At 34.1% G+C, this 24,266-nt stretch overlaps 1 pseudogene; it reads right to left on the reverse strand.

The window, feature by feature from the left end:
- Positions 1-4: 4 nt before the first annotated feature.
- LOC106754124 lies at positions 5-15,460 on the reverse strand (annotated as a pseudogene).
- Positions 15,461-24,266: the final 8,806 nt, after the last annotated feature.

A 24,266-nucleotide genomic window follows, 5' to 3' on the forward strand; every position in this document is an offset into this window, starting at 1 on the left:
TTTGTTTCACAGTAACAGGCTAAAATAGAACTCGAAATTAATAAAATAATGTCCATAAACAATGTCTTTTGTTGGTGAAATTCCTATCTTTCTACGTACAAAATTTTATCATCCTACGAAAAAGAAGGTACCAATGAGTGACAAATGCGGATAAAAAGGCCGGGGAAATTTTTAGGGAAAAGGACTTGAATGCTTTTGACTCCCACCCAAAAGTTAGGTCTACTATGTCATCCCCTTTTCAAAGAAAGAGATAAATTTCTAATAAATACAATATTCTTTGTGGAAATCAAAGCAGAAAAAAAAATCAGTTTCCCCGTAATGAAATCTAACTAAAAATGGTTTCATGTCTGGACAATGGTGAGTGGCATTCGGTGAATTCTGCTACGAAATCTGTCCGTCTGGGCGTGGCAACAGAAAACTAAAGCCAGTGTTTACACGTAATAGTTGTGGGGGCTCTAAATCAGACATCTCGATCAGTTCCTTCGACTTCGCCAAATCATCAACAGAAAACGGAATGCTGCAAAGCATATGCTTACACACGGTAAATGACAATGTCAAATTTTTAATATAATAACTAGAAGCCTTTAATATAGATAGAGTTTTGGTCTTATTCTTCTATATTCACTAAATAAGTTGGTAGTTAAATGCAGGAGAATGGTAATTGTAGTTTAGGCTTTGTTCAATTGAGTGGATTTGGAAAAAAAAATTTGAGAGGATTTAAAGATAAATTTTGTTGTTGTTTATTTGAATAGATTTGGAGATAAATGAGAGTGGATTTTGAAATAATTCTTTTTGATTTGTCACATAAATTAAATCCTATACTAATTCTCATAAACTTTATTTCCAAATCTACTCTCGTTTATGTCCAAATCACTAAAATAAACAATAAAAAAAAATTACCTACAAATTCTCTCAAATCCACTCAATTACTCTCCCTCTAATTCACTCAAGTAAATAAAGCCTTAGTCTTTACGGGAACTCGCCCCACCTGTATGTAACCGGTAACCCGAACTTTTTGTACAGGGTTTAATTCATTAGTTTCGAATGTCGTAACCAACAACAGCCTAGTAATTGATATGTGAGTTGAATTGAAGGGAGCACACTGCAATGCTCTTGCCAAGCTAAGCCCTTGGAGGCGCCACAAGATCACATTAGTTGTCTTATTTTTTTGCACTTAGTCATAGCTTTAGTTTAAACTAATTATGAGAATTATTGGTCATTCATGGAACGTTAAATGCGAGTTAAATAAAACATTAGTAATTTTCAAAAACAAGATGAAAATCTGAACAGCTTTTATTTCATGGTTGAACAATGCCCGGCTTACCTTGAATCATCATCCAACAGGAAAGAATTACTGACTGCGTTATTGGAATCTTCAGTCATCAACTCTCTCATATTGGATATAACCTAGAAGAAAACAAAGATACGCAAAGCTCAACATAGTTTTTATGTACGTCTTCGATACGAAGTTATCATGGCTTTCTGGCAAAGACGATTTTAAATCTAGTTTGAGTAATAGTTTAAAGACATACATCAGGGGATACGCTATGTGTGCCATATTTGTCATCCCAGTACATGGTGCTAATCCGATATAGCTGCTGTATGCTGAGGACCTGTGAATAGTGAAGAATGTTATGTATTCGGGAAAGTGAATTTTGAAGTAGAAAGTGAAAGATGCTTTAACTTACTGGGCAGAGGTCATGACTTATTTCATGCAGCGTTTTCCTTGGTTTCTGATGTATGACCTAAATTGGGAACACCAGTTTTTAAAATTTACTATCTGACTATTAGAACAAGACCATGCAGATGGATACAGGCAAGATAGATACCAAAAATCCAATAGCCTGTCTTATATGTCTGAGCTCATCCCATGCCGAACCACAGTACTGCATCCCCGACGGAGAAGGGAGAGGGGTGAGGTTAGTATTTATACCTTATTAAAAGAAAGAATCGCAAAGCATAACAGCACTGTAAAGTAATGCACCTCTTCTGTAGCGCCAGAGCACCAATCCTCCAATTCACCCAAACCAGATTTCACATATTCTCCATTACTAAATGAGCAGCACTCCCGTCTTAGAAGAAGACTACAAAAAAAAACGAAGATGCGACATTAAAAAAAGGAGACTTAGATTTCCAAAACCAAAAAGAACCCCAATACAATTCGAAAAGACTAACCTGTTAAAAAGTTGGACGTTGATGAAAGAAAAAATTTGAGTGAACACCTTACGAACCAAATATGGGGGAACCTGCCAAAATAAAGCAGAGATTGGATAAAGCCGAACGAACTTATTTTACTCCAACAACACTAAATAATACCTGAATAATAATAGCTCACCAAAGAAAAAATGATGGAAAAAGATAAAATAAATTTACCTCATCCAGTATCACAAAATCATGTAGAACACTTCCGATATATACTAGCTCCATTTTATATAACATTTCTTAGACATAAATATGTTTTCAGTCCACGTAAAATAAATTTATTTACTTTGTTCTTTATAAAATAATTTCTTTATTTTCTTTCCCTAGTGTTATGTGTTTATTGAAAAGTCAAGTGATCATCTAAGTGACCCTTGGCATATGATATAATGTTGACATGTGAAGCTTTGAAAAGTTTTGCAAAATCTCTAAAATAAATGTTATTTATCTTAATATCAATATTAGGAATAAAGACTAGTAATTTTAAATTTAAAAAAAAAAAGATTGAAGACTATTTTATAGAGTTCAAAATCAAAGCTTACTTATTTTACATTAAATAGACATTGTTAAGCCTGTTGGAAATGAGAAAAAAAAATGAGACAAGGGAGATTGTGTATTTCATTATAAAGCCTATGATTTCATTATAAATTATAATAATGTATTTAGTATGACGTTCATTTATCTATGCGAAGAGCCAAGCAGAGCCAGAACTGCCATTGCTAGCAAAATTTGTTGTGAGAAAGCACCAGTTAAAAAAGAAGATAATAGAATAAAGTCAAACGAGGTTGGACTAACATGATTTGCTTTCAAAGTACTCAAGAATTTCCCAAGGCTCTTAACTATCCCCTGCCAGTGAGCAATCAAAGCTTTCTGGGCTTCAGTGTTTGCAACTGAACGTGATGATCCTTTCACCAAGCTCGCTCTGGATGTTCTGGGTGCCTATCTCATCATGTCCAAATGGTACACAATGAATCAGTGAATTTGTAAGGCAATGCAGAAAGGAAAAGCTTTATAAATTTATTTGTAGCAATGAAGAAATTGTTATACCTGGATGCATAATCCAAGCAACGGAGAAATTTCTTTCTTCAAGTTATCTCGAATCATTCCATATATCTTTTCCACATAAGCTGTAAGCTGCTGTTTGAAAAGGAGAGCAGGGTACTTGGCTTCAACTTTTAACGTATCTACACCGCTCATGCTACCATTGATTAGGGGAAGGGTGACTCCTGCTGGAGTTCCACGGAAACTCTGAAACAAAAGTAACAAAACTTTAATTGTCTAAAAATGGAAAGTTTTGAATTCCGTTTAATTAAGTAGTTGAATTTACATGTGTCACCCTCCCGAACAGACTCCCTGATGAAGATCGCCGACGTTGAGGAGCCATTCCAGCTGCACCACTTGCCTTTAGTGTGCGCTGTAGTAACAAGACCAGTGTAGAGGCATTGGATAACCAATAAGCCAAGACATCATTATTATCTTGCGTCTGAGGTCAAATTAAACTTATTAGTGACAATAAACATGCTAAAGGAGGAAATAATGAGAGAACTATTACACCAGTTTATCATTTTACACCTCAACTGCGTGACCAACTGTTTGGATAAGACGATCAAAAACGCTAGTACGGTCCACTTCAAATGATCTCCAATGTAAGAGGCATTTGTATATGATACAAGCAGCAACTGGTCTACTCCCAGAAAATCCTAGGTTTTGTTGAATGCTTCTAATGAGTAACTCTTGATTCTCCTGTTGTTTCTCATTAAGTGACTTCTGTGGTTTATCATCCACTTCAGAATGTTCCCTATGGTTCATTGATGTGCTATGCATATCCTGATTAGTTTATGAAGTGAGAAAGAAAACAAGTCAAATACTCATACACATATCCTAGACAAGTAACAGATTTTAAAAAAATTTAGTTACCAAAGTTGACTTTGCTTCCGTTCCAATATGTCCACCATCTGGTCGCTATAAACAGAGACAAGAAAATGTCATATCCAATCTTTACATTTATACTTTTATTAAGTTTATGAGATTCATTACAAAGAGTACCTGTATAACGGATCTAGAGCGTCCTGAGAGGAACTTATTGGGTGCCATTGACACAGCTTGTTGACGTAGAACTTGATTCTCTGATTCTGAATTAGCAACTTTCTCTTCTAGCCTAATCAAAGAAATGAGATTTTGGTCATTCATCTCACCAAACTAAGTGTAGATGCATACCATCCATATATTACTTTTCAAGATAAGATTTTAAAAAAATTGTTATAAATTTATCCAGAATAGTATAACATTAATAATAAGTAATTTTACTCAAATAGGAAGTGAGAGAAAGATAGAAAGAACACTGTTCGATCACTTTACCAATAATATTATCACACTTCTCGTGAAAAAGAAACTCCAAAAAGAATTGGGTATACTCTAATCCAAAGCTTTCCTTGTTGATTAGCATGGGAAAACAGTGACATAAAGTTTACTTTTTCTTATTTATATTACCTGGTCATGGATTCTTGTAGCTGACGAACCTTCTTCTCTGTGTCTTCTAATAATTTACTCTTTTCTTCACAATAAGCTTGGGACTCTTTATATTTCATTTCAAAGTCATCAGCTTTCTGTTTCTCTGACTCAAGGGAGCTCTGAGAAGATAAATCCAATTTAGATGAGAAAACCATTATGAAAGAACTTAATTACACTGCTATAAACTTAAAAAGAAAGTATGCTCCTTGGGCAAAAACATTTAAACCTTATTATTGGAGATTGCATACCAACTAATGATATTACTAAATTATAATATATAAGTGAATAGAAATCTTATATTACAAATTAGTTTCGTAAGATTGAATTAGGTTTAAAACTTATGATATTTGAAATCGTATCTGATACGAACAAACAATTGGAAAGGCATATTAGGATGATTCAAAATGTTTATGAGAGAAAGAAGTGGAAACCCATTTCATGGGGACCACAGGCACACGCACACTGATTTTCCTGATAACAGAATTGCCTAAGTGGCAGGGGGAGGGAATGTAGGGAATCTTTTACGTTTTGGAGAGAGAATAGGGAGTATAAGGGTAGTATTACGTGATCTTTTGGGGAGGCTGCTTTTGGGTGGGAGAAAACAGATTTTGGGCTGAGATTTGGTAATAGGACCGACGTTTTCATTGTTACTTTGTTTTTTAGATGAAGAAATAATACAAGGGATTCCCTTTCGTTACTTTTCTGTATTTTTTTATACCTATCAGTATCAAAGCCAAGTTAGGTCTAAAACCCACACTTCCAAAACTTATATTCCTTGGTATAGTAATATGTCAATTAAAATATTTATATGACTTTAACAACCAAAGCTTTTAGGATGGTTGGGCTTCAATACAGTATAAAACCTTCCATGATCAATTAGTGAAGTTGGCCTTCATTGTCTACATTTGAAGTTCAAAGGGTCTTGAAGGAATGTGTTACAAAGATATACAAAAATATTGTATCGATTGAAATCAGGAACTAGACTCTTTATTTGTCCCCTTAATTGTTGAATTATTGATTAAAAATAAAGAATCATGAGTGGTCTAAACACACATCTCAGTTAATCCTTTTCTCACATATTATAAACTTTAAGATGATTAGCTTTTTACATTAACCATCTCATGTTCATCAATTATGAATCTATTTCGTAAATGTCAAGTACTTATTTGAAAAGAATGCACAATGATACCAACTTACCTTTTGTTTCTCATAGCAACAAATGGGAACAAATATTGTTTCTCCCCTTTATACTGAAGATCTACTAAAACTACTTTCATTCACATATGAATGAATACACTGAACTCTAAAGTGCACTGCAAAGGTCTTTAATGTGATGCATAATTTATGTGTGTACTAGTAGGTCTATATAATGTCACTTGGAAATTGGGGTATTCTAGGAAATAAGAGCATCTTATGTGCAGTTCATCTTTTTAATGTTGTCTCTTTTTAATAAGACCCTAGATATCTTGTACAGTTAGTTTTAGTGCATCTTCCCACTGAATAATCAAACCATTGAATTTTCTTTTCTGGTCATAGCTAAAGTATGCGCATTCCTTATACTTTGTTGAAATTTGTGCTAATGAACCAATGAAAAGTAGTAAGAGGCAAAAGAATTGATGAACCACTACACGAATGATAGAAGTTGTGTTGAAGCATATATTGTCTACACAATATTTAATTATTATTATTAAGAAGCATTTTATGCAGAAATACAAACATGGTTGAAATTAAGGTCACCTAACAGAGATTAAGTGCGGTAAAATCAATTTTTCTTACCTTTAGAATCTCAATTTCCACTGTTAGTGATTCAATCTTCTGAGTGTCTTCAACAAAAACCTGTGTTTCTTTAACAACAGGGGGTGCTTCATCAATAGCTTTCTTTGCAGCCTCACGCTCCTTTATAAGCAATGCATTGATTTCATCAAATTTGTTCTAAGTCTCCTGCAGCAAATTCTGCAGTTTTGCTATCTCTTGTGCTTTGGATTCTTCTAGGTGCTCTACAGGATTCCAAATAGTTTTCTTTAGGGCTGTCTTATGCTGAAATTGATCTTCCAAAATTTATGTATCTGCAAAGCGTATATCTCACCCTTAAACTTTTTTCTAGTTGAAGACGCCAAGTGAGTTCCTCCACTCTTTTTTCAAGCTTGTCCTTTGCCTCTTTAAGTGCACCAGTTTCTCTTGCAGCCTAGCAAATGGACAGGAATGTTAACTGAGAGTAGAAAGAGAGATATCAAAGAACTAGGAATAATAAAGTGAGGTTTGTGGCTTTGTGCTACTTTAAAATTAAAAAATGAGTCATATAGGAGCAGCTTAATTGGTTTCATTCTATCATTCACAAAACTACCAAAAAGGAAAAAGTCTATTTTATATCTTGTTCAGTAGAAAAACCTTTGTTCAGTAGAAGATTTATTTTATATCTACCACATATTTTATATTAAAGATATGATTAATAAAAGAAGTTAAAATAGAAAATAGAATGAAAATGAAATTTTTGGCTCCTATAATAAGAAATGAAGGTAAAATCCAATTTTTATCTTGTTTTCCCTTTATCATGATAATAATGACGATAAACAAATATATGAATATAAAACTACAAAACTTTCTGTTATTATGAAACTTGCTTTTGTAACACAAAACACCAGACAGTATATTTTTCCTTAAGTGACTTCAGTTATATAGGTTGGATGCATTTGCATTTTCATTGTCCTGTTTCTCAGGATTAAGACAGGATGGTTAAAAAGGCAATGGAAAATAAAGAAATTTACCATTTTCAGTTTCCTAAGTTCTCTCCTGGCCATGATACCCCTCCATCGGCATTGGGTGACAATTGAACCTTTCTTGAGCTTCTTATAATATGAAGCAGCTTTGTGGCACCGCCACTGAGCCTGCAATTTTTCAAGAGTTTAAATACTTAATACTGACAACCCTTCTCAATGTTCCTAATCAAATAGCAGTCAGCTATGACCTGAATAATGATGGAAGCCTTAGCCTGTTTCCTAAATCTGAACTCCTTGAGGGAAGCAATTGCCCTTAAAGCCNTTTGCACAGTAAGTACTGATGCTTTGAGTTTAGTGTAGGATTTCATAGATTGATATCTACGTATATTCTTCTGAATTTTCACTGCAGCTGCATCCCTTCTCAATTTGTTATAAAATTTGAATGCAAGTCTTCCTGCAAAACATATTATAAATGTGAAAAACCTATAGAGAACAGAGACCGATTAAGCAGTAAGATGTCCCAGATAACTGAGGCACACCATTCTATTTAGGGAAGTCCATACATTATTGACCTATCCTAAAAAAATGATTTAGGCTGTGCCTTTTATAATATTTCACCTCTCCAAAGAGCCTGCATAATTGTAGTGTTCTTGCGTAGTGCAAGATAATGTTTACGAGCTTGATGGGTTCGTATACGTCGTTGAATAGTTTTTGCTGCGTTACTAAGCATTTGAGCTCTCCGTGCATCTAGTTCAGCCATCTGACCAGCTCTTAGGAAAACCTTTGTTTGTCCAATCTACACAATTGACAGCCAATCAAATGAACTTTGTGCGACTGAATGCGACTGGAGCATAACAACATACATATATAAATGTTATGTAAATGCACAATACCATTGTTGGCATTATTTAATTATAGCCAAAAAGAGGTATTATATATTAATGATGAGAGTGAAATAATAAGGTGTAACATTTTGAAGTACCTGATATCCTTTAAGCCCTGCTTTTTCCAGAATCTTTTGGCAAACAGTCTTCTCATCATGACTGCCCATAGGTTAAAAAACAGCAGTTTAGCACTCACTTTGGAACCAAAATGTTGGTTGTAAAGACCAAAATTCCTTCTCCTTTTGTACAATGGTTTCAGAAGAAGAGTTCTTACTGTATTTCTGTGATCTCTGGAGCAAGAAGGGAAAATCGGTTTATAAATTCAAAGAAAGCACGGCGTGTAGGGTAGCCAGCACAACTGATTCTGATTGCCTCTAAAACACCCTGTATGGGCAAGCATTAGAGATCGCCTAAGAAAGATTGAAAATGTGACTATACCAGGACCATACTTTTGTACTAGCTATCACACAGATTGAAGTAAAGGAGGAATATCAAGTTATATTTTCAAACCATACTCACACCACAGCGAAGTTGCTGCATGACATTGGAATTCTCAAAAATTGCAGGCTTGAGGAGGTTGTTTGGTTTCACACATCTAACGTAATGAGGCTGTGTAGAGCTTAGTGTTTCCATTAATTGCTGTAGTTGCAGCTGCACCATTCGGGATAAGAAAGCATGGTTAGCTTCATGATTAAAATATTACAGTTCAACTTGTAAGCCCTGACATGGGTGCATGTTGATGCATGATGCTTTTTTATTTTTGTTGACTAAATCCATACATCTAACAATGAAGACTAAGAAAAGAATGAAACCTTAAATCGAGAACCAATTGAAGAAAATTTAGAGGATTTGGATGTCTCCTCTGGAAGTGGAGGAAAAAGGCCTGCTACAAATGGACAATTGGAAGCACTCAATAAATCTTGATGCTCAGCAACCACATAATCTTTGTTTTTGTCTAAAAAGTGATCAGACTGGTATTGCACCTGCAAATTTATGACAGTAGAAATGAATATACAACAATTTCTCATTTCTTTTGCTGAAGTTGGTGCTGAGATCAAATAATACCTCGCCAGCATAATGAGAAATAATGAAATTTGTTCGAGACAATTTTGGCTTAACAAAGCGTTTGTGATTCTTAAATGTCTGATAAAGTTTGTTTGAAAATGTTTCATGTGTGGACTTTGGAAACATACTGCAAGAAAAGAGAGGGAAGTTAGAATGAAGGAGTTATCAATATCTTTGTATCAGAGACGTTTTAAAACAATACGACAAAAGCTGGTTCATGTCACCACAAGGAAAGGGATAAAATTTAACTAGCAAGGTATAAATCTCCATCCTTTAATGAAGATATGCAAGGGAGAAAACAATATTTTACCAAGCCTCGTCAAGGAGTGCAATTATTCCTCCAGGTTTCTGTAAAAATGAAAAACAATGTAAGAGATTAGTACAAAAAGAAAAAGACAACTGGAATGATAACCTGAAAAAGGGATTGAATTTAGACAGATTGCAAAATAACCCAAATTACAACCAAGTGAAAGACCAATCAGTAACAGCAGTTAATTGTAAATTAAAGAGATTGTATGTGGGGCTCTTGTGTTCACGTTCACCCTCACTCCCATCCCTTCTCTTGCTTCTCCTCCTTTACAAATGTTGCCAGTGATGTAAATCTTTAGTTAGCAGAATTTCATTATTTAAAGGAAATGCATTGTCCCATAGAACGGATTGTGGAATGGAATTTAATAAGACAATAAGCGAATGAAAAGCATAGTACCAAGAGCTTTCTATTTCATTAAGTTTCAAAACATAGAAGTTGACTACTTTCTAACTAAAAATTCATAGTGAGAAAAAAAAAAGAAAATACAATGGGACCTTTTCAATAAGGTCCAAGACATCTTGGTTGTCAACAAATTCAATGTAGCTCCAATTGATCTGCTCCTTCGTGTATTCTTCTTGCTCCATCTTAAACACGTGCTGGAATTCACAATAAAAATGTATTTCAAGCAGGGAAAAGATGGTCATAAGAAAACATAAGTGCTTATCATGGTCTGAGATGTTGCCTGATTGAAATGTTGCTGCAGCTTCTCATTTGTGAAATTAATGCAGAACTGCTCAAAACTGCAGAGCATGATAAGCTGAAAATAAGTTGCAAAGGATTGAAAACAAGCAGAGGTAGTTGCTTTCAATATTTTCAGTAAGAGGAACGTTAGCAACACTCTTTCGAACATTGTCCTTATTATTGGGCTGAATTAATTGAAAATCAGTCTTAGATGGTCCCACTCCAAAATGTGGAGAGAGACTCCTTTAATGAAAAGTAGAACCCACCAAAAATTGTGAATTCCAATAAATTTAATAAATAATAGTGTTGCTAGCATTTCTCTTTTCAACGATGTGAAGTACTTGTACAGATGAGCATGTTTCTTCTGAATTACATATTACCTGTTAGATTTAAAGCTTTCAAAACCATAGATATCAAGCACCCCAATCAGAGATTTAGAACTGGAGTCCTGTCCAATTGAATTATTAATCTTGTTCACCAACCTGTTAACCACCACATAAATGAACCCAAGATCAAAACCAGAATCCTAGATCCTTTACCTTGCTGTATTTTGTGCGTTCATTTCCCACTTTCAGCATCTTACCAGTCAAAGAGCCTAGAATAAATTGTTTTTGCCAAGCCATCTCTGCTGACTGCTGCACTTTCTGGATCAAGGCTTCGTTTTATAACTTCCTCAGGGGTGATCATGACACGCTTGCATAATGCATCTTCCAAGGAACCAGCATCGCACCTAATAAAGTGGAGATCCAATGATGACAATCATCTTAAAGGCAGATCGAAATCATATGGGTATGGGGAGTAACAATACAGAGGCATTCATACATAAGAAGCTCAGCAGTAGTTTTTAAGTGGAACTTGGCTTTATCATCTTTTGGAATTGATGAATCAACTTCCTTGCCTTTTGCAAAATCAATATTCCCTATATGAAGAATCGCAGCAACAACTCTGAAAATTGCTTCCTTACAGAAAAACGGCAAGTAGAGAGGTAAGAACCACGAGGATAAATTTTCTGTTTTCTAGGCAAAAAGAAGCTAATTTCATGCTCATGCAAAATAATTACCTGTTCTTTTTGGCTTATTCCAACAATATCCATAGCTCTCCTGGTAGCAAGATACTCACGAGAATCACTTATATCAGCCAAGTCATAGCATTTTGACTGGTTAAGGTAATGAAATGTTGTAGGACTTCCTAATTTGTATTTATCAATTTCCTGTTAGCAAACATTGCAATGAGTTGACATAATTAAAAAAAAAAAAAAATCCCTCAAAAAGTAGATTATGCAGCAAGTAACCTCCTGGGGTGCAGCACAAAGAAAATAAAAGCAGTGGTAGTTGCGTTCAGGATCATTAATCTGGCAGACCCGAGATCTCTCCAGAAGGTATGTTCGAATGGCTGCTCCCGAGATTCTACCACTCTTGTCAAATTGGATCTCGACAAATTTACCAAAACGACTGCAAAATTAAGAAATGGAGAATTTGAAACTAATTTATCAATAAGAAATTGAACTTACATCCGCATCATGTAGAAGTCAATGTTTCAATTTGGAAAGAAAAATTGATAAACAGAAATTAAGTTAATTGTTGTTATTAACATATTATATTCTGGCAGTACAATATAGAACTGGGGGATTGTAATGAGACAAAATGGAGACTATATCAGATCAGGTTATGGAGGAAAGTGAAACACAAACAATCCGTCATTGCCCACATGTCACACACACAAAAAAATAATCTATACATCAGGGTTTCTCGGAGAAGTAAATCAAGGGCTTATTTACTTCCCAGCCGTAAGACTTGCCTGGAATTGTTATTCCTGACAGTTTTAGCATTGCCAAATGCTTCCAGAACTGGATTTGACTGCACTCAGATCAGTTAACACAGAAGTCTTAGATGAGTCAAGTTTAAGACAAAAAAGAAAGGGTGAATATCATAGTTTGAAATAAAAGAATGAACACTTGTTAGACTTAAAAAAAGGGTAATTTGTTCAATCATACTTCAAGAACTTGTTGCTCAACAGTTCGACCTTCAGTGGCAGCCCTACCACCTAAGAAGGCAAGATATCTCATAAGCATTTTTGTAGTTTCAGTTTTACCAGCTCCACTTTCCCCACTGACCAAAATTGAATTGCTTTTTCCTTCGTGAATCATTGCCCTAGTATTAATGAAATCATTAGTCTAAATTTAGTCAGAGAAAGAATCCGAACATGGATAAATAGAAGAGTTTAGATTACCTATATGCAACATCAGCAATGGCAAATACATGAGGACTTAACTCTCCAAATGGTGCTCCCTTGTATTGTTGCATCATGTGGGAATCATAAATATGAGGTAGCCTTTGGAATGGATTTATTGCAATCAGAATATTACCAGTATAAGTCTGCAACGGCAATTAGTAAAATAGGTAACAACTTGTTAGACAAATAAACAGTGCTGGATTTTATCATATTAAAGGGAAGAGAGACATACATATATTTCATTCAATTCATATCTAGTTTTTAAGTTCTGCAGGACTCCTGGCTCATGCAAATATGAAAGCTTAGTCATATCATCCACTCCACCTGCAGGAGCTTCCATATCTTTTGGATATATTTTTGATAACTTTGTGACCACCTAGAAAAAATCAAAATCAAAACACGGGTAATGATTCATTGCCTTACCACAATATTTTTCACCTTTTACCAATCAAAAACAGGCAATAGAAAAGACAATTTCTCCACAAAGGAATGCATAAAAAAAATAATCGACAAGTATAATAAACAATTATTTGTCTAACTTACGAACAAAATCCCCAATGGTGATAACCCAAACAAAGTAGAAAAAAAGATAAGAAAACAAGAGACATGGCCATAATTTAGCTTACAAGCGCAACAGCTTTTACAAAATTTCCAGGAAGTTAAACATTAACAACATTCCACAGATCCTGGATCATGTCTTCAAAGGATATAAGGGATGGGAACAGGACTGGGTGGATGTGGGTTTCACTATCTACACTACATCTTTGAAGAAAACTTCATCATCATCCTCATACTTAATGGTTATGAAATTTGACTCATCCCATCGAGAAACGAGTATACTTGTTCCCGCGCCCATACCCGTTTCTTTATTGTTCCAAATATTAATTAAATAATTTTTTTAGAAAAAATAAAAATAACAACAAAGAAACATCATTTTATCAAGTATTTAATGTTAAAAGGTTACACGTTTTATTTTCTCCAATGTCAAATATCCATAAAGAAATTATAATTATATAAGTATCAAATAAAAATATTAAATCACAATTGAATAAATGTCAAATAATAATAAAAAAAATGATTAAATGTGTGCCTTACAAACAAGTTATGAAACCAAAGACCAAAAATAAGTTAATATAAGTTTTTCATTTTAGCTAATAAATTAAATACGTTTTGGTATTCTAAAACAAGAATCGGTGAGGACTAGAGCTGGTATTGGTATGGGGAGAGGGAAGAGGCAGATGTCCATGTACATGCTTATCCCCGTCCCCATATCTAATTTAAAAAATTGAGTATTACTCATACTCATATATGTACCAAGTCAATGCAAAGATTTTCCATGAAAGTTGGGACGAGTATGGACAATACCTCAGGACATGTTCATTTGTCATCCCTATATAAAGTATTGTGGTAAGATTTATATATGCTTATGTTGTTCTTGAGGTTTTGTTAAAACAAGAGATGACATTGGGCAGTAAGGAAGAATCTAAAGGCATATTTTGTCTTTCTAGGGTCTATGTTATTACAGGTTGTTGCAAGCTCTTGTAAATTTTATGGATTACTTTCTTTTTCCCTCGTGTAAAAGAATTGATACTCCTTGTACCAAGTCTAAAACATGGAGTTTTCTTGCTGACAAAAAAAATCCAAAATTGGGAATGTGAAGAACAAATAAAGAATATTCACTGTTGGATCTCTTCCTTAAGGTTCAGTGCTTTCACTTTCTTTTTGTTTCTGCAAGCAATTGTAGTACAGATTCAACTACAGACTGACAGTACAATAAACATAGACTGAGCACAACAGAGAAGTTAATCATTCTCATCACTGCTATTCGCTCTTTTATATCAACTAGGGGGTGATAGAAAAAACGAAGTGAACTGTTTGGCTATTTAGTACCGTATGGAACTTATTCAAGAATGCAAAATAAGCCCAAACCTTCTTTCCATTGATTGTTTGAATTTCAGCATCCTTTCCCTTGATATTTGATACCTGTCCATCAATCCAAGATACATCTGGATCTTCAACCCAGACATGAGAACCCACAGTAATATTCACTGGATTCCCCTGCAGATGGAGATAAGAAAACATCATCTTATCAATACAAAAACCAGCACAGAACACGTGCAATCCATGATATAGTAAGAAAAAGAAAACAATAAAGTTCTTAGACGCAAACTTTTAAACAATCCGAGGCAATGTTAACACATTATCCGTCCCTCGAATACACAAAGACGTTGAATCGATGCAAGCCTCACAGTGTCATAGGATACGAACACGTGTTGGATAGGAAATGTAACACAAATTGAACTATCGGTGTTACAACACAAGCATCCAAATGAAACATAGCATTTTGTTTTGCGCACAAACAGCATCAGCATAACGAGCGAACAAGCAATTGAATGATAAAGAGCAAATAGCAAACAGTTATAGTGATACAAAATTTCGAGGAATTAATTGTGTGACAGTTATAAATTGAGAAAGGATTGAGCGTAATCGAATGGTGCAGGAAATAGAAATGCAAGTAGGTTAAGATGAAGGAGTGCTACGTACCATTATTGAGGTGCAAAGCGGAGAGTGTTGGAGGGCTTAGGAAGCATAAAGAGAAGTATAGAAGGGAATGGCGATGGCGTGGTTGAGGCGTGAGGAGAAGGAAGGCGAAGATGGAAGGGTGCGTGAGGTGAAGGTGGTGGAGGTGGAAGTCGAAGTGAGAAGTGGAATGAGGATCGAATGGTTCTTGGATAGGACGCGCCATTGTTCAACACCTCCTCCTGTAACTTCGCCACTTTCTTCTTCTTCCCTCTGCTTTCGCGCATTCGACTCCTCTCTCTCCCACTTTTAGCGCACTCGGTCCCTTCTCTTCTCTTCTCTTCTCCATACTTTCATTCCTATGATGTCAAGATATTATTACCAAACAAATTTCCTTAATTTTAATTAATATTGGAAAAAGTCTTAATTTTCTGATGATTTTTCTTCATTTTTCACATGTTTTTATTTAATCTAGACAATTTAACTTTCTAATTTTATTTTTAAAATTCGTATTTTTATTAGATTTTAATATTTAAAGAAATTTAGTGTTATAAAATAAGAAATAATTAATGTTTATAATAGATATTTTAACACCAATATGATATAAAAAATATTTGCAACGGTTTTACAAGTCAAGTTAAATGTCACAGTAATTGTAAAGATGAAAAAGTTTGAGAGTGTATTATTTTTTAAGATGAATCTAAGGAGAATGAGTGAATTGATTTTGAGATAAAGTTTGTATTGATTTTTTTAAAAGATTTGAAAATGAAAGTAAGTGAATTTGGAATAAAATTAATGATAAATTGATAAATAAATTACATATTATATCATCAGAATAAATCTATTAATAATTAAAATTTCAAAATCGGTTAAGAAAATTTATCAATAATTTAAATTTGCTAATAAATTTATTTTCTTCGGTAAATTTTTATTGATAATTCTAAGAAAATTTATATCATTAGGATTTTTATTGAAAGATTTGCTTATCAGGTTTTACACATTCTTAATACACACAAAAAAAATTCTATCATTAGGATTCTTATTTACAAAACTATAGAAGAACTACATTCAACTCCTTTAATTCGTGCCATTTGTTAAATGTCTCCCAATTTTAATTTGAATTCTGACAATTGATTTCAATTTCAATAGTCTAATTTCCATTTCAAGTTCTATTTCATTTTCATTTGAATGGAATTTTAATTCACATCTATCTATAAACAGTGCAATTGAAGAATGGTGGCTGAAATGAAAAAAAATAAAATAAAATCATGCGTATACGGGCTAGCGGATTGTCCTGCCCGTTTGTGGCTTGGGAGGTTGACAAGTTAGAGAACTGAACTTTTTGGGTTGATGGACTCAAATATTTGAGCCGACGCGTTTTTTTTTTTAGGTTCGTCAATCTTTTTATTTTTAATATTTGCAAAGAACAAGTTATTGATTAATGACTTCCTTGAAAAAAAATTATGTACACGAAGATGAATTTAAAGGTGAACTCCTTATAATTGGTAATTTTCTTTGATGGTATTTAGTACGTAATATTATATTAAAGGTTTAATTGATTCGGAGGTTTATATTTGTGCATTTTTGCGTTAAGTAGATCTCTGTATTTTGAAGTAGCTCGATTTGATCCCTAATTATGAAAAATTGAAACAATAAAATTTGTGCCATTAAATTATGTGAACGACATCAAAATTGTTGTCTGGTGACTAGGTGAGGTAGCATTTGAAAACACGTGGCACATGAAAAGTTTAATAGGTGGACTTAAATTACTTCTTTACTTAAACCCTAGTCTCCTTACCGTCTCACCATCTATAGCTACCACCATGCTTTCCGTCGCGCCTTCATCATTATCATCATCCTCATCGAAGCGAAAGCAGTCGTGTGAAGAAGACAACCCAGTTGCCACCACCACGATCTCGCCGTCATCACCATTCACGACCATCAACGCCACCGTAGAACCGGTCACCACAAGCGCCAACACCATGAGCAACCTTAGGCCACCACGCTTCTTGCGACCTTTTTCCACGGACACTATCATCTTCCTCGCGTGCCATTCTCGTCGGTAGCCAACCATCTTCACAGCGCAGGTCGCTGTCGCTAACACATGCGCCGCCGCCACAATCTTCATCTTCTCCACCTGGAAATCAAAGGAACAAAATCGCAACTCTTTTCTTTCATCGCGAAGCAAGAACACGTCAGTGTCGACATCACTTTTGAACCTGTAAAGCCAAACAAAAAACCCATAATTGCATTACTTCTCGTGCTAGAACTCGAAGCCATTGCAGCACCCACCTTTATCACATCACTTCGCTGTTAGCGAACCACCACCAGCTCGCACCAGCATTGAACAACAACACCTTCATATCCATGAAACCCATTCTTTTTTGCGTCGCACCTGCAAAGAGGAACACCAAATCAATTTCATTAGTTCGTCTTCTCTCGCGTTTTCCTCTTGCGCCTCCACATCGAAATCCAAAAACTTGCAAGAATCAAACCAAGAACTAGGATAAGTTCAATTAACCTAAAACACCATCAGATTGTTCGCAGCGCCATGGAGGAGAAGAGGCGAAACCCTTTAACGAAGAGAGACTAGGTGTTAGAGCAGGAGTATTCCCCCAATCTGAAACCCTAATTGGGATGGAAGAGTGATGACATGTGGCAGCGCATTATCGTCAATTTAAATTCACCTATTAAACTCTTTATGTGCCACGTGTTTTCAAATGCCACCTCACCTAGCCACCAGGCAACAATTTTAACGTTGTTTACATAATTTCACGGCACGGACTCTGTTGCTTCAATTTTTCATAATTAGGGACCAAATTGAGCTGCTTCAAAATACAGGGATCTACTTGACGCAAAACTATACAAATAGAAATCTTCAAATCAATTAAACCTATATTAAATTGTTTTTATTTTAAGTCGGATAATGACTTTTATAATTTTGGTTTAATAAATCATTTTATTTCCATTTTGATTGAAAAAATTTAAGTATTTGTTTAACTTTCTTATTAATTTGAGTTTCAATTTTTGAAAAATTGTTTCAATTAGATATTTTAAGAAAAAATTATTAAAAGCGTTTTTTAATTTGTGGGTTTTATAAAAACAAATGTAATGTTTTTTTTTGTTCAAGTGTCAAGTCCCTAGTATGACATGTAACGCCCCGGCAACTTACAGGGACTGCTGACACGCTTAACCATGGAGTTCTTATGAGTTAGGCTACCGAAAAGCAAATGCATTTGTTGATATGAGTAGCCAAATCAATTCCTTTAAGCTATCCTTCAACTGTATAGTCCCATACCTATCTCTCTCATTCCGGTGTATGTTCGATTCGTCCACGTGCCCCTTCCACTGGAAGCCTGCCAGGAGCTGCTCCTTGTCCATGCCTCTTGCACCGGCGATCACTCCCCGCCCTCGTCAGTGCCCGGGTGTCACATGCTCACCAGCTTCCGCATGGTTCGTCCTCGAACCACACCGTACTGGGAGAGGCTAGGCTCTGATACCATTTGTAACGCCCCGGCAACTTACAGGGACTGCTGACTGCCCCCACAAATCAACACGACGCTTTCCAGTGTGCTTTGTCCTCACTCATACACTTTCCGAGAAAACTTCCCGGAAGGTCACCCATCCCATAATTACTCTAGGCTAAGCATGCTTAACCATGAAGTTCTTATGAGTTAGGCTACCGAAAAGCAAATGCATTTGTTGATATGAGTAGCCAAATCAATTCCTTTAAGCTATCCTTCAACTGTATAGTCTCATACCTATACAGCCTCTAGATCCCTCTCATTCCGGTGTATGTTCGATTCGTCCACGTGCCCCTTCCACTGGAAGCCTGCCAGGAGTCGCTCCTTGTCCATGCCTCTTGCACCGGCGATCACTCCCCGCCCTCGTCAGTGCCCGGGTGTCACATGACACGTGATCTTGTGAGTGTCACATGCTAGTGTTAATGACCAATTGTCATTCTCTTGATTTCAATTTATATATATATATATATATATATATATATATATATATATATATATATATATATATATATATAGAGAGAGAGAGAGAAAGAGATTAAATTTAGTCTTAATTGTTTTCAAAATACATAAATATTGTCTCTTTCCAAATTAAGACCAATTATATTATGTGTACAAATNCTTGTGAGTGTCACATGCTAGTGTTAATGACCAAATATAAATATATATATATATATATATATATATATATATATATATATATATATATATATATATATATATATATATATTTATATATAGAGAGATAGAGAGAAAGAGATTAAATTTAGTCTTAATTGTTTTCAAAATACATAAATATTGTCTCTTTCCAAATTAAGACCAATTATATTATGTGTACAAATGTTATACTGATTTTTTTTTTACTAAAAGTGACTTTTTAAGATATTGCATTATTATATATTATTAAACCATGTTTTTTAATTATGTTTTGAGCTTTTGTCCATGTACCTTCCAAATCTCAGCCTGCACTTCCTAAAAGACTATTTTACCCCTCTGATTTCTGCATACAATAGAGAATCTTTGACCAAAGAGATTCTTTTTCAAATTTTAAAAATGAAACCCTAAACCCCCAAAGCCACTATCTATGTCGCACCACACTCAAACCTAAACTCCACTCTCGCGCTCCTTCCCTCTTTTGCTTGTTGTTGCATCCCTCATTCACCATCTTTCTCGTGCTTCTCTCTTCATATTTTCCTCCCTCACGACCTCTTCTATTTCTGTTTTGCTCCCTAACCTTTCTCCTGCGTCTTCCATTGCAACATTGTCCCTTTCTTGTCCTTCCTCAATCGCATTCCTACAGTCATTTTGGTTTCACGACCCAACTATGTTTGTGGCATGGTGCTCTACTTGATTTTGTTTATTGTCGCATGGATTAAAGTTGGTCCCCTTTCCCCTTTCTTGCTCTGTTCGTATGGATTGAATATAAATTAGTTGGTTTCTATGCATGTATTTTTGGATTTATACAATAAAATTAAATGATAATGCATGTATAAATTGTTGATTGAATAATAATGCTTGTATAATTGGATTGTATGCATTTGGGATCTGAATTCGAGTTTTCGTTTTTGCTATTGATGTAAAAGGAGGTTCAAAGGCCTTAATCGAACTTCAAAGTGCAATTAAAGTTTTAAACCGTAAAACTTACCTCAATGTCAGTCTCTCAACGAAAAACTCCATCAGACAGCACCACCACCCACCAACGGAATTACCACGGGACCACCACCAAAACCACACCGGACTAACATCTAAAATGCAAGAAAGCAAAGAAGGAAGAAAGGGAGTAACAAAGTAAAATACGAAGTAAATTCGAAAATTAGATGAAGTATATAAGCAGTGATATGTTTAGTGGCTGAAAAGGGAACCTATCATTAGTGAAACATTAATTATCTAACATCGATATAGGGTAATAACGTTTTTTTGGAGGTGTAAGTTGAGATTTGGGAGGTGCAGCGAGAACACCGCTAAAAGAGTTGTTGTCCCTCCACCTTCCAAATATCAGCCTGCACCTCCAAAAGGACCATTTTACGATCCTGATTTCTGCACACAATAGAGAATCTTTGACCAAAAAGTTTCTTTTTCAAATTTTAAAACTGAAACCCTACACCTCCGAAGCCATTGTCTCTGTTGCGCCTCCCCTAAACCTAGAATTCACTATTGTGCTTCATCTCTTTTTTTCTTGTTGTTGCATCCCTCAATCACCATCTGTCTCGCGCATCTCTCTTCGTATTTTCATCCCTCACGACCTCTTTTCTTTCTGCTTCGCTCCTTGTCCATTGTCGTGCATTCTTCCATCACAACGTTGTCCATCTCTCGTCCCTTTCTTTGTCCCATTGAACTTGTTTGTTGTTGATTATTGTTGTTTGTTATTGATACTACACTACACGTTCATAGTTCATGCTTTATAAAATATCAAAAACTGAAAGTTTTTGTTTTTCTGCTTTTCTGATATCGTAGAATTGTAAAAAAAGATCATAATTAATTAAGAAAAAACAAAAAAAAAATATTAACGGCATATATTGATAAAATTCAACATTAATTTAACGTCGAATTTTTTAAATTTGACGTCAATTTAACGTTTCCTGATATGACGTTGTTCGCGAATTCGCCGTTAAAAGCCCAAAATATTCGACGTTGTATGCGATTTTTGTACTAGTGACGTCGATTTCTCTCAACGAAAAACTCTACCAGACAGCACCATCACCTAACCTTTCTCGTGCATCTTCCATCGCGACATTGTCCCTTTCTTGTCATTCCTCAATCACGTTCCTGTGCTCGTTTTGGTTTCGCGCCCGGCTGTGTTTGTGGTGTGGTGCTCTGTTTGATTTTGTTTTTTGTCGCGATCTTCTTTCCCCTTTCTTGCTCTGCTCGTATGGATTGAATATAAATTGGTTGGTTTCTGCACTATGCTTGTGATTTTGGATTGTATGCATTAAGATTGAATGATAATGCATGTAGGTTGAATGATAATGCGTGTATATTTGGATGGTGTGCATTAAGATTGAAATTATAATGCATGTATATTTGGATTGTATGCATCCGGGATCTGAATTCTAGTTTTTGTTGTTGTGGGTGTAAACCGAGGTTTAGAGGCTTTGACTGAACTTCGAAGTGCGCTTAAGATTTTAAACCGTAAAACTTACTTCAACGTTGATCTCTCTCAACGAAAAACTCCACCAGACAACACCACTACCCATCACTAACCACCACGGGACCACCACCGAAACCAACATAGGAACAACACCGAACCAACACCTGCATGCAAGATAGCCGAAAAGGAAGAAAGGGAGTAATTTAGTTAAATGCGAAGTAAATTCAAAACAGGGAGGTGCATTACAACATATAGGCAATGATTTATTTGCTGGGCGAAAAGGAAATCCATCATTAGTGAATCATTAATTTATTAACACCAGTGCAGGGTAATAACATATTTTGAAAGGTGTAGGCTGGGAGGTGTAGGAAAAACACCTCTTATGATTTTGTAACAAGTTTTAATATAAATATTAGTGTAGAAATTATTCAAATAATCAATTTTGTTCCAATTAGAGATAACCCAATTTATTATTTGTATAAATGTTTTAAATTAATTTATTTTTATAAAGATGAATTAATAATATATTAGTTTTAAATATTTTTTAAAAAACATTTATGTTTAATTAGTTTTAATCTTATAGAATGAGTTAAGAAAATATGGATTAATAATATATTAATAATGATAATTTAATATGTTAAAAATTCATTTTTAATAAAAATATCAGTACAATATTTATATAAATAATAAATTTAGTCTCAATTTATGAAAAAGTATAATATTATTTCATTTTGAAAAAAATTAAGATTAAATTGAATTAAAAATACAATAACAAATGACATTGACAGGTAACATACCACATCTTCATATAATGAATATGAAATGCAGACAATAAAAATTTTTGTAAAACAAAATTAAAAAATCACATTTTGATATGTGATATATTGTTAACCTGATTAGTATTTTGTTTTAAAAACATTTTTATTAAGACATTTTTCAAATATTCGGATGCAGTTGAAATAAAAAGTTATTCAGAATCTAACTTTTAATATAAATTTTAAGACTATGTCGTAAATTGATACAAAAGTCTTGTAAAATGTATTTTATTATTTTTTATCATATCAACACACGTTAACAAAAATATTTCATAAGATTCAGTTCGAATGTTATAATTCAGTTATACAAAATAGATGTTTTTATTTAACTTATAGTTGCCTTTCACGAAAAGTAACTAAGATGTGTGAATTAGGACAGCTATATATTAATTGGAAATAAAACTATAAATAAAGTATGTTGTTAAACTTTTTCATAGAAAAAATTTAGAACCTCCCAGGCTGTGATTTAAGAGTTTTTTTTTTTTCTTTTTTTGGTCATTTTGAAAAATATGGCTTTGACCGTGTGGATAAGATTGTTTATGTTCTTATAAACAAAGTGTTAACCTTTCGCCACTTTGAAGGGCACTCAGACTTTAGGGTGTTTGTGTTAAATAAATTGATGATAATATTTAGACAACATTTTTTTTGACAACATTTAAACATTGATTATGTGTCCATTTGTGATTGATCAAAAATTACTCCACAATATTGTTTATGATTATTAGTATTGATCGTGGAGTAATTTTTGACTAATCACAGATTGACACGTAATCAATGTTCAAACGTTGTGAAAAAAAAAAATATTATCTAAATATCATTATCTTAAATAATATTGGATACTTTTTAATACCTTTAGTGATTATTTTAATTAACTTATTAAATTGAAGATAATGTATTGTTAAAGTAATTGGTAAGCAAGTTTTTCAACTTTTAAGACATTGATTAAGAGCTTGTTTTGATTAGTAAAAACATTCTAAAAACGTTCTTTGACTAGTTATCTGTTACGTTATTCATGCATGCATGATCCCGAGATCTAATAAAGACCTAGATATCGGATCGTTTGATTTTCTAAAAGAAGTATGTCGGTTGATGACCGTTGAAATTTATAATCAATTCATAGTATGTCGAACATAGTCCTAAGAAAAATAAATCTTAATCATGTTAAACAGGTCTAGAAGAAAATAACATTAACTTTAGAAAATGTCAGCCGAAATTTTCTCACTTTGGAGATAGATTAAGGTGGAGGAAATCACCCTTGTCCCCCAATTATTAACCATATCAGATTCTTTATTGATTATTATGTTTCCTTATAATATTGTGGAGTAATTTTTAACCAATCACATATTGACACGTAATCAATATTTAAATGTTATAAAAAAAAATGTTGTCTAAATATTATTATCTTAATTATTACAATGTGTGTGCGATCTGAATAGAATGATCTATATTGCACTTGTAGAATGGACAGGTCAAAAATCAAGTGCAATTTAAAATTTCTTGCCTTTGAAATAGTGTTACAGAATTTGTTTTTTTATCTTCTTACACGTTTTTATTAATGAAAATAAATATTTTGAAAAATTCAAAATTTGCTAATTTATTTTAAAATTTAAATTATCAATAAATATTTTTGCTGAATTTAATAGGAAATTAGAATTTTTATCATTTACAGAGGAGGAGGACGAAAGCATAGAATAAACAACGAAAGAAGAAGAAAAGAAAAAAA

Source organism: Vigna radiata, unplaced genomic scaffold (genome assembly GCF_000741045.1).
Source record: "Vigna radiata var. radiata cultivar VC1973A unplaced genomic scaffold, Vradiata_ver6 scaffold_83, whole genome shotgun sequence".
In the NCBI taxonomy this organism is placed as follows: domain Eukaryota; kingdom Viridiplantae; phylum Streptophyta; class Magnoliopsida; order Fabales; family Fabaceae; genus Vigna; species Vigna radiata.